Here is a 10510-nt window from a genome sequence, read left to right as displayed (position 1 = left end):
TCCTCTTCATTAATCTGACAAGAGACCTTGAACCTTGAATATCACCATCCAACTAGTAAATTCTAGTTGACATTTTTCATTTTTTTTGTTCTCCACTTGCTCCTGCACGTACATGGTGACCAGAAAATATATAAGGGCACATAATTAAATATAAAAAATAAGTAAATGTTATTACATTTCAAAATTGGAATATAATATAAATGTAATTTCAGAGGAGATCAGTTATGATAATATACTTGTGTAGAATTCCCTTAAACTTCTGGTTGAATGTAAAATAATGTTTTGTGAAATGGTTATCTTTTATGAATTTTCAATGAGTACAATGTGTATGTCAATGAAGAATGTGCTCCTTAAATGCACATTGTTAATGATCATATTTGTATGAAGACTTACTTATGGGAGGGTTGGTTTTTGTTAAATTTTGATGCATTATAGACCCATTCTGAATGTCATTATGGGAGGAGAATTGACAGATGTGAAAGATTGAGTATAGTTACAAACACTCAATTGTCTTTTTGGACTTTTTTCTAGGAAGCAGCATAGTCAAAGTATCTGACTTCTATTCCATCCTTCCAGAATTTTCTCAGTCAAGGACCTCAGAACAGCAAACCCAGAGCAGACTCTGAAAAAAATTAGGTACATGCCTATATCATTAGTTTTATCTACCCCTTCCACACCCACATAATAGTAGCGTGTTTAGATATCTATACGCTTCTTTATTTTCTTCTGATTTTTTTAATTCTTTAATCTTCATTTTTTACACTTACATAGTCATGCCCCTCCCCATCTTCCCCCTGACTCTTCCTCCTCCCATACCTCCTTCCCTATCTCCAAGAGGATATCCACACCTCCCAACGCCCAGACCTTCCCAGTCCCTGGGGCCTCACGTCTCTCAGGGGCTTAGATGTGTCTTCTCCCACTGAGGCCAAACCAGGCCGCCCTATACCATATATGTGTTGAGGGCCTCATATCAGTCAGTGGCATAGAGTCTGAGAGATCTTGGTTGTCCGGGGTGGTTGAGACTGTGGGTCTTCCTATGGGTCACCCTTCTCATCAGCTTATTAAAATTATTCTGTAATTCAACCACTGGGTTCCACAGCCTGCACCCATTTTAGGATATAGTGTTTTTGTATTTGAGAGGAGAAAAAGAACATTTCTACCTCAGACTACTGGACAGTATATTGAAGATTAGGTGAAAAACAGGCAGAACTCTGCCATAAATGTGCTCCTACAAGAAATAAGAAAATATGATTTGATTTCCTCTTTATAAATTATTTAGTTGATTTGCTTGATTTGATAGATGGTTTCTATTTGTAGCCATGAGTGTTCTGGAACTCACTTTCTGTACAAGGTCATAGATTCAACTGTCTAATCAAATTTTATTGGAAGTTACCAGGGGAGAAATGTCCACAAAAGCAAAATGATGAAGACATTTTTTAATTTGATTTGAGAATTTTATTTCTTCCAGAGTAAACAAAGCAAGTGAATGAGTAAAGACTTTATGGAGAAAGTTCTCAAGATGGGCAGATATGATACGTCTAGTCATCACTAGAGGAGCCAGTGAGAGTGATTTCAAAACTAGATACAGCACTGTAATCCAATAATTGATAGATATGTGTCAATGTTTGGCAGAATTCATTAAATATTTCTTCAAAAATATGATTTCTCCCTGATCTTTTGGATACAATTTCTGTCTGGACTTATTAAAATGATGTAGATCATGGGCACAAAGATGCATCCAACCATCCCTGCACTGGATGCCAAGATGGAGAAGATCTCCACAGCAGCAACCATGACCTTGCCCTTGGTGCTACGGTAGACAGGGAGGAAGGTGACCCAGACACTGCCGAATACCAGCATGCTGAAGGTCAAGTACTTGGCTTCATTGAATGTGTCAGACAGATTCTTTGCAAAGAACGCAACAGTGAAGCTTCCAAGGGCCAGGCAGGCTAAGTATCCTGGGACATAGTAGAATGCAGTAACGGAGCCCTTGTTGCAAACAATGATGATGTGTCCATGCTCAGAGTGTTCATCAATATCAAAAAAGGGAGGAGAAACTGCTAGCCATATTTTACATCGAATACAATGGAATAGAGAACATATGGGGATAATGTAGTTGGGTGTCCCAGATACTAGGAAGTTTCTTATTCATCTTCCTGGGTCTGTGACTTTGAAAGCCAGAATCACGGTGATTATTTTGGCCAGAACTGTGGAAACAACCACAGTGAATACAATTCCAAATGTGATTTGCTGCAAGATACAGGTCGCTCTGTTAGGATGGCCAATGAAGAAAAAGGAGAACAGAAAGCAGAACATAAGTGACATGAGTAATAGGTAGCTGAGGATTCTGTTATTGGCCTTCACAAGAGGAGTGTCATGGTGCTTGACAAAGACACAGAGTACCACAGCTGTGAATGCAGAGAAATAGAAGGCTATTAAGGCAAGAGCCATCCCCAACAGGTCTTCATAGCTTAGAAACATCATACATTTGTGAATGTATTTGTTGAGTTCTGTGTTGGCATACTGGTATTTTGTCCTATCACAATCATACCTTGTCACATCACAATGCCCCATTGTCCCATCACAATGCCCCACTGTCCTATCACAATGTCCCACTGTCCCATCACAATGTCCCATTGTCCCACCACAATGCTTCATTATTCCATCACAGTGCCCAAATGTCCCATCACAAGTCCCCACTGTCCCATCACAATGCCTCATTGTCCTATCACAATGCCCCTCTCTTGCATCACATTACCCCACTGTCCCATCACAGTGCCCACTGTCCCATCACAGTGCACCACTGTCCATCACAGTGTCCCACTGTGTCATCACAGTGCCCCACTGTCCCATCACAATGCCCCACTCTCCCATCACAGTGCCCCAGTGTTTCATCACAGTGCCCCACTGTCCATCAGTGCCCCACTGTCCCATCACAGTGCCCCAGTGTCTCATCACAATGTCCCACTGTCCCATCACAGTGCCCCAACGTTTCATCACAGTGCCCCAATGTCCATCAGTGTCCCACTGTCCCATCACAGTGCCCCACTGTCCCATCACAGTGCCCCAGTGTCTCATCACAGTGCCCCAGTGTACATCACAGTGTCCCACTGTCCCATCACAATGTTTTTATTAGTGAGGGTTCTTCTGAGTCACAGAACATATCAGTAGTCTCTATATATTTAGGGAGTTTCTTGAGGACTCACATTCTGTAATCCAACTCCCCAACCATGGTCAGCAATAGGTCTAGATGGACGTCCAGAGATCTAGCAGTCGCTCAGTCCCATGAGGCAAGCAGACAGAGAAGAGTGTCTGCCTCCTTCCAATGTCCTTATGTTGGTCTCCAGGAGAGGGTGTGGCCCAGATTTAAGGCTGAATGAAAAATAGGTTAAAGCAGAAATGGAAAATGAAATTAGAGATTTCCTAGAATTCAATGGAAATGAATATGCAACATGCACAATCCTAATTAACACAAAGAAAATAAATGTGGTGCGTAAAAGAAAGTTCATACCACAAATGCCTACATATTGGCAACTTAAGAGCACACTTTAAAGTCTTGAAAAGAAAAAAGTGAATGAGCAATTATAAAATGGAGTAGACACCAAGAAATTATGCAACTGGGGGCTGAAATAAATACATAGAAAAAGAAGAAAATATGGAATGAATGAAACACGGAGTTAAATCCAATAATAGATGGCTGTGAGCCTCCATGGGTTTTCTGAGAATTGAACTCATGACTTTGGAAGAGCAGCCAGTGCTCTTATCCACTGAACTATTTCTCCAGCCCTAAGGTAAATAACTTAATCAGACCTAAGAATCTAGAAAAAGAGAAGTCATTAGAAATCTGCCACCAAAAAGAGCCCAGGACCATGGGTTTTAGGGTAGAATCCCACAAGACTTCCAGAGAAGTTTTAATGAGAATACTCCTCAAAGTGTTCAACAGTATAGACAGAACAAACATTAGCTGATTTATTTTCTGAACCCATGGCTGTTCAGAATATCTACTCAAAAATGACTAAGCAAAAAATAGAAGTACAGATGAATTTTACTTAAAACCACAAATGCAAAAATATTTAATAAGGCAGATCAAATAAAATAAAATAGAAAATTCATCAAAAAGTGATCCACTATGATCAATGAGGTAGGCTTCATTAAATACATGCAAGGATGTTTCAATATGATGTGCTTAACATGTAAAGAGTAAATAAGAAGTGATCATCTTATTGGGTGATGAAAATTATCTGACAATATCCAACATCAATTTAAGGTAAAATTCTTGGAGTAAATAAGGACAGAAGGGAAATATCTAAACATACTAACATCACATTACAACACGCCTATAGCTAACATTAATTTACATGGGGAGATAATAAAATTAATTCCAGTAATTAACAAACAAGACAAGGAGGTGCGTTTTTTATCTATCGATTCAAAGTACTACCTAAAAGTTTAACTAGAGCAATATAACTCAAGGGGATGAAAACAGTATGAATTAGAAAAGATTAAGTAAAATTACATTTATTTGAAGATGGTATGGTCCTATGCATATTGAAACAAAATTTCCCAAAGGCAATTCCTGAACTGATAAACACATTCAGGATAGTTGTTGGATACATGGCTAACTAAAAATATAAACAAAAATTAATGCCTAAGTTTTCAAGTATATTTTTGTGGTCCTGACTAATGAGTAGCAAGTTGACTTCAAAAAATTATGTCATTTGAATTGTCCAGGTGTTTGAATTGTGTTGAAACTCAGTGGATCCCATAACATAAAGGCTTTACAGCATTGCTAAAATTCATAACATTTCTTTAAAGTATGAATTGCTTCATAATGATTAAGACTATAGAGGTGTGCAAAGGTTTCATTATACTGAACACATACATGAGGTTTATCTCTAACACATGTTCTTTCATGAAAATGAAGACTACAGAATTGTGCAGTCTTGACAACATTACATGAGCTCACAGTGTTTTTTTTCTTTTGTTTCCACTGCTATGAAGAGACATCATGAACAAGGCAACCCCTATAAGGCAACCATTTAATTGGTGTTGGCTTATAGTTTCAGAGGTTTAGTCCATTTTCACTATAGCAGGAAGAATGGCAGGTATACAGGCAGACATGATGCTGGAGAAGAAGTTGAGAGTTATGCATCTTGATCCAAATGCAGCTAGGAAGAGACTGTCTTCCAGGAGCCTAATAGGAGGGTCTCTTCAGCTCTAGGTAGAACTTCAAAGCCCACAGCCAAAGGGATGCACTTCCTCCAACATAGTCACACTTTCTAATCATGCACACCTGCTCTGCAGGACAACTTCATGCATGTGAAATCAGGACATCCTGGGTGATTCTTACACATGACCAAGTCCAGCTGCAAAACTAGGTCCAAACTTGGTGATCTCTGGAACACACCGTCTTTGTCACTCAGCAAATTCTACCCAGAAGATTTTACCTCAGTTATGTCAATTTCTTCTTCATCACTTCTAATTTTTTAACTACAAATATTCAGTATTAATTGTCTCACTAGCCTCTTCTATTCTTGTGTCTAAATCCAAACCCAAATAGACAGAGCTTCTGAATTCTGCTGCTAGATGTGACTGAAACATTGCTCCTTCCTTTACATTGTCACACAATTTATATTTCTTAATAACTTCTCTGCCTAAGCTTGGTGGTCCTGGAACTTGCTCAGCATATTAACATTGAACTCAGAGATCTGCAGGGCACTGCTTCCTGAATTCTGCGATAAGAATCACGAAACACCATGCCTGGATCTAAGCTTTTCCTTTTAGATTTTAAATTGAAAACCCAGAATAGAAATCAAAATCCATCCCTTGTCAGTTTGACACATACGTGTATCTTCATATCACCACATGGAAACAATAACCAGGTAATAATAATTACTAACATGGTAAAGTTCTCTTTCATACAACTGCAAATCCCTAAGTTGAGTGGGATGGAAACTTGCCCTAATGTAACCATTCCTTTAATAACATTGAATAACCTTGATTACAGATTTAGTTTCATTCAACTTCCTGATAATGCTTTTCTGTTTGAACCATACAGCACAGCACAGAACAGCATATTTCAGAGCAGGAAATAGTGAACTATTCTGGCCTGCAAAACCGCAGTGAACTTGCAGAAAGGTACCCGGAATATCCCGCATTTTTTTTTTTTTGAATGGCAGGTCTGCTTGGAGGTCTGCCTCAGAGCAAGACACTGACTTTGCTTATCGCAAGAAAAGCTTAGTGAGGTGGAAGCAGAGATTGAGAGGTGGAGCAAAATCTTCTGAATATGAGAAAGAAATCAGAAGCCTGTAGAGCAGTTCATAGCCTATATGTCAGCAGTGTGATGAACAGTGAAGAGGGGAGGCAGCTAGATAAAAAGGTAACAGTGCCATCCTTACTTCAGAAGATGAACACATCTCTTGGTACATGGTATGCAAGCTCCTAAAGGGGAGGTAGAAAGTGTAGTCCATGGGGAAATACACTATACTAATAAGGAGCTTAATGAGTTTGCTAATTCATTCAAGCAGAAGTCTGGAGAATATGCGTGGGAATGGATTTTAAGGGTGTGGGATAATGGTGGAAGGAACATAAAACTAGAGCAGGATCAGTTTATTGGCATGAGTGGAGATTCTAGGTTTAACATGGAAGTCCGCACAGTTTAAAAAGGTGTCAAAAGTTTGTTTGATTGGTTGACTGAAGTATTTATCAAAAGATGGCCTACTGAAAAGGAGTTGGAGATGCCTTATATCCCTTGGCGTAGTGTTGATGAAGGGATTTTAAGGCTTAGGGAAATTGCAATGTTAGAGTGGATACGTTGTTTAAAGCCCAATCCTCCACAGTGGGAAGGTCCTGAAGATATGCCCTTCACCAGTCCTATAAGACACAAACTGGTGAGAGGGGCACCAGCACATTTAAAGAGTTTTGTTCTTGCCCTTTTCCTTGTGCCAGAACTTAGGGTTGGAGATGCTGCTGCTCAATTGGATGAATTAAATTCGATGGGTTTAATTGGGCCCCAAGTTAACAAGGGCCAGGTGGCAGCATTGAATTGCCAGAGACAAGGTGATCATAGTTATTATAATGGACAGCGTAACGAAAACAATCTTTATAATAACATACCCCATAATGGGCAGAGAGGCGGAATTTATAATAATATAAATCATTTGAACCTTTGGTGCTGACTAATCAATCATGGTATTTCCAGGGAAGAAATACATAGGAAACCTACTACATATCTGTTTGATCTGTATAAGGAGAAAAATCCTCTAACAAATAATAGAAAGGCTGCATTGGATCATGGCAAAAAGCAACCTCAGCCAGTGAATCCATTTACAGACTTGAGCCAGTTTACAGATGCAGAACCCCTTGAATGAAGGGGTGTCCGGGCTATGAATTCCAGAAGATTAAGACAAGGAGATCTCCCAGTTCAAGATCATCTGGGATTAAAGGTGTAGAGGCACATGCCTTTAATCTGAGCCACACCTCTGCAGGAGACCCACACACCTTTAATCTAGTCCACACCCTCTGTTGAAGACCTACAGTCTTTAATCCGGGCTATACCCTCTACTTGAGATATATAAGGACATTGGAAGAAGGAAGATTTACTCACTCTTCCTTGCCTGCTTGCCTCGTGGGACTGAGCAACTGCTAGATCCTTGGACTTCCATCCACAGCGGCTGCTGCCTATTTTTGGGGAGTTGAATTACAGAGTGTAAGTCATCGACAAATTTTCTAACTCTATAGAGTATGCCCATACATTCTCTGACTCTAGAGAACCCAAACTAATACACATGGGATCCATATTTCTTAGAGATTTGCCTGCCTCTGCCTCGCAAGTTATAGGATTAAAGGCAGGTACCAAATTCCCAGCAAGTTTTGATTTCTAATTACTGGTGATTGGGCCATTTGTCATGGTGCACATGTGGAGGTGGGAGAAAACCTTTCAGATGTGTTATCTTCCTGGGATCCAGAAATAAAGTTGTGGTCTTCATGTTTGGAACCAGTACTTTTAACTCTGAACCTGTCTAGGGTCACTGGTGAAAGAGGTTCTAAAGGTTTGATGAACTGAGGTTTCTACTGTTTTCTTCAAGAAAGGTACCACTGTTTTGTGTTTGGAATTTGATGTTGTTGGACAAGTTCTCACTGTGTGGATTCAGGTGGCCTGAAACCCACAGAGATCCTCCTGTCTTTGCTTTTGAACTACTACAATCAAAGGTAGGCACCAAATACTGAGAATGCATGGGTGATTATTAATGCTTCGCCTGCCAGTCCCCAGGCCCCTGTCATCCCTAAAATAGTATCACATTTTATAGCTCTGGGGGGTCCTTGAATTCTCTCTCTAGACCAGCCTGGCTAGGAACTCAAAGAGATTGACCTCCTGTTGCCTTCTGAGTGCTATGATTAAAGGGGTGAACCTCTATGCATGGCTAAAGAAATTTGTTCTCACTGTGGATCAGGCTGCCCTGAAACTCATAGACATGTTCCTGCCTTTACTACTGGAGTTCAGTGGTGTGTACCACATGCAGGGATTGCACAGCTGTGTTGTTAGAGCATTATTGTTTCTTTGATTTCCAACTCAAAATGCTTTGATCTTGGTTTCCATACTTATAATTAAGTATCCATCTTGCTCATGATGGTTCTAAACTCCTTGACCAAGCATTATCCCAAATAAACTTCTCCATAGCAAGGTTTGCAGGTTCATTCAACCAATTGCAACACTTTCATGTCATCAACATGAGCATACAGGTTTTGTTTCTTTCATTCTTTGTTTTTTATTTGGCTTTTAATTGCTGTGGTCTTGTTGTTTTGAGAGAAAACCTCAGTAATTAACCTTTGGCTAACCTAGAACTCCTAACACACTCAAGTACTGCTTACAGTAATGAACACACTGAAACAAATGCACAAACACAGACACTAAAACCACACACACTAACTATATCCATTTATAAGCAAGTGAAGATATGAATGAACACAACATGAGTCAAACAAGCAGTGAAATCTGGACTTTTTAATTCTGTGGTTTTGATTTCACACAAAAAGATCCTCCTTGGAGGACTGAATCCGAAAGTATGATTCAATCAACCAACAGCAGTAAAAATGAATCTTTACAAAAACAAACATACAAACAAACAAACTAACAAAAAAGCCAGGCGGTGGTAGCACACGCCTTTAATCCCAGCCCTTGGGAGGCAGAGACAGAGGGATTTCTGGTTTGAAGCCAGCCTGGTCTACAAAGTGAATTGGGATACCCAGGGCTACACAGAGAAACCCTGTCTTGGGGGTGTGGGGAGAGCATCTTTAACAGGATTGAGTGGGTGGGGATTCAATGGACCAATGAGAAAGAAGACGCTTGTGTGAAGAAGGTGGGGCTATGGGGAGGTGAGAGAGGAAAAGTATATAAAAGTCTCAGAGGAAGGCAAAGAGATGTCAGTGTTCTGAAGCTTGGACCACTGCCAGGTCCTACTGGGAGTAGGAACCCTGGAGCCAGTGTCCATATCAGGTAAGGATTTACCTCCATAAGGAGGTTTCCTGCAAGCTGGCCTAGCCTTATCACCATCCAGCTATAACTTCATTTCCACTGTATAATGTTTACATAGGATAGACTTCAGTTTTAATGAGAAATGGGATTACATGGGAATTGCTGAGGTTGTAAAGATAGAATGTCATGGAAGAATCTGGGCTTGAACTCTTTTTTATTATAAGATATTTTAGATATTTTGCTTATTTACTTTTTAAAATTTATTTTGGTTTTTCGAGACAGGGTTTCTCTGTGTAGTCCTGGCTGTCCTGGAACTCACTCTGTAGACCAGGCTGGCCTTGAACTCAGAAATCTGCCTGCCTCTGTTTCTGCCTCTACCTCTGCCTCCCAAGTGCTGAGATTAAAGGCATGTGCCACCACTGCCTGGTGTTTATTTACATTTCAAAGGCTATTCCCTTTCCTCTTTTCTCCTCTGAAAGTCCCCTATCCATTCCCCTCCCCCTGGTGGCCAACCCACTCACTTCTGCTTCCCTGGTCTATCATCCCCCCCACACACACAATGGGACAATGAGCCTTCACAGGATCCAGCACCTCTCCTCCCATTGATGTCCAGCAAGGCCATCCTCTGCTATATATGCAGCTGGACACATGGGTCCCTCCACGTGTGCTCTTTGACTGGTGGTTTAGTCCCTCGGAGCTCCATAGGAGGGCTGGAACTCTTGGTCCTTCTGGTTTCATTCAGTTTTCTAGATTTAATCTGGAATTTCAGTTAGGATCTTCTTTATAATTTAATCTGTCTGTAGTCTCTTAAGCTATATTTCACAGATTATGGTTTTGCAAGTATTTGAACTAGAATTTCTTCTTAAGTATACCTTACAAATTACACTTGAGAAGGCTTCAGGAACACAAGCCGGAAATTCTGGCTTTTGGCTTGTGTCCCTGTAGCCACAGCTCACCCAGGATCTAAATCTGTAGAAATGTGGTTGCTTCATTGTTGTCCAGATGATTAGACATTGTGTAACATGTGTATGTGTG

At 40.3% G+C, this 10510-nt stretch overlaps 1 pseudogene; it reads right to left on the bottom strand.

Annotated features, from left to right (window-relative positions):
• Window positions 1-1650: 1650 nt before the first annotated feature.
• Window positions 1651-10510, bottom strand: part of LOC127669703 (vomeronasal type-2 receptor 116-like) — a 206115-nt pseudogene continuing 197255 nt past the window's right edge.

Source organism: Apodemus sylvaticus, chromosome 19, assembly GCF_947179515.1.
Source record: "Apodemus sylvaticus chromosome 19, mApoSyl1.1, whole genome shotgun sequence".
Taxonomy (NCBI): domain Eukaryota; kingdom Metazoa; phylum Chordata; class Mammalia; order Rodentia; family Muridae; genus Apodemus; species Apodemus sylvaticus.
Note: the sequence above shows the minus strand (reverse complement) of the source record. Positions and strands in the feature narration are given on the sequence as shown.